The sequence below is a fragment of the Arachis duranensis genome, chromosome 7, assembly GCF_000817695.3.
Source record: "Arachis duranensis cultivar V14167 chromosome 7, aradu.V14167.gnm2.J7QH, whole genome shotgun sequence".
In the NCBI taxonomy this organism is placed as follows: Eukaryota; Viridiplantae; Streptophyta; class Magnoliopsida; order Fabales; family Fabaceae; genus Arachis; species Arachis duranensis.
This window is the reverse complement of record NC_029778.3, coordinates 53,073,414-53,075,509: the sequence shown is the minus strand read 5'-3', so window position 1 is coordinate 53,075,509 and position 2,096 is coordinate 53,073,414.

Here is a 2,096-nt window from a genome sequence, read left to right as displayed (position 1 = left end):
AAGAGATGGTTGAATAACCAACCCACAGCAAGCATAAAAACATGGAGACAGTTACCAGACAAATTCCTGAATCAATTTTACCCTCCAAAAAGGATGACACAGCTAAGGCTGGACATCCAAGGCTTTAAACAAGAGGATAATGAATCCCTTTATAATGCCTAGGAGAGGTATAGAGGTATGCTAAGGAAATGCCCCTCTGAAATGTTTTCAGAGTAGGTACAGTTAGACATCTTCTACTATGGGTTTACAGAGAAAGCTCAGATGTCTTTAGACCACTCAGCTGGTGGATCTATACACATGAGGAAGACGATTGAAGAGGCTCAAGAGCACATAGATACGGTTGCTAGAAATCAACATCTATACTCAAGCAGTGAGTCCTCTATAAAAGAAGAAGCTATGGCAGTAACTACTGATCCTAATCCTCAAGAACAGATTATTGAACTTAATCAACAATTACTCCTGATGACAAAACAATTAGCAGAGTTTAAAGAGATGCTCCAAGAAACTAAAAATTCTAACCAAAATATGGAAGCACAATTGAATCAGACAAGACAGCAGCTATCTAAACAGATAATAGAAGAATGCCAAGCTGTTAAATTAAGGAGTGGGAAGACATTGAATGTATCAACTTAAAGCAGCAGAAAGCCAAGAAAGGAACAACTGACAGAGGATAACCAAACCACTGCCCAAAATTCCTCTAAGGACATTAAGAGCCCAGAGAGGAATACTTCTGGCGTTCAAACGCCAGAAAAGGGGGAAAAGTTGGCGTTAAATGCCCATTCCTTGCCCAGTTCTGGCATTCAAACGCCAGAAAAAGGTGGAAAGCTGGCGTTAAACGCCCATCCTGCACCCAGTCCTGGCGTTCAAATGCCAATGAGGAATCAGACACCTGAGAGTGCTAATAGTAACCCCTCTAAGAAGGCTTCTCCAACCACCTCTATAGGGAATAAACCTGCAGCAACTAAGGTTGAAGAATATAAAGCCAAGATGCCTTATCCTCAGAAACTCCGCCAAGCGGAACAGGATAAACAATTTACCCGCTTTGCAGACTATCTCAGGACTCTTGAAATAAAGATTCCGTTTGCAGAAGTACTTGAGCAAATACCCTCTTATGCTAAGTTCATGAAAGAGATCTTAAGTCATAAGAAGGATTGGAGAGAAACTGAAAAGGTGTTTCTCACTGAAGAATGCAGTGCAGTCATTCTGAAAAGCTTACCAGAGAAGCTTTAAGATCCAGGAAGCTTTATGATACCATGCACATTAGAAGGTGCTTGTACCAAGACAGCCCTATGTGACCTTGGAGCAAGTATCAACCTGATACCTGCAACCACTATCTGAAAGCTTGGGTTGACTGAAGAAGTCAAACCAACCTGGATAAGTCTCCAACTTGCTAGTGGCTCCATTAAATATCCATCAGGCATAATGGAAGATATGATTGTCAAGGTTGGGCCATTTGCCTTTCCCACTGACTTTGTAGTGCTGGAAATGGAGGAGCACAAGAGTGCAACTCTCATCCTAGGAAGACCTTTCCTAGCAACTGGACGTACTCTTATTGATGTACAAAAAGGGGAAATGACCCTGAGAGTCATTGAGGATGAGTTCAAGTTGAATGCTGTCAAAGCTATGCAGCATCCAGACACATCAAATGACTGCATGAGCATTGATATTATTGACTCTTTGGTGGAAGAGATCAATATGACTGAGAGTCTCGAATCAGATCTAGATGACATCTTTAAAGATGTTCAGCCTGATCAGGAGGAACCAGAGGAAATAAAAGAACCTCTGAAATTTCCTCAAGAAGAGGATAAGGCTCCCAAACCTGAGCTCAAACCACTACCACCATCCCTGAAGTATGCATTTCTGGGAGAAGGTGACACTTTTCCAGTGATCATAAGCTCTGCTTTAAATTCACAGGAAGAGGAAGCACTAATTCAAGTGCTAAGGACACACAAGACAACTCTTGGATGGTCCATAAGTCATCTTAAGGGCATTAGCCCAACAAGATGCATGCACAAGATCCTATTGGAGGATAATGCCAAGCCAGTGGTTCAACCACAAAGGCGGCTAAATCCAACCATTAAGGAGGTGGTGCAGAA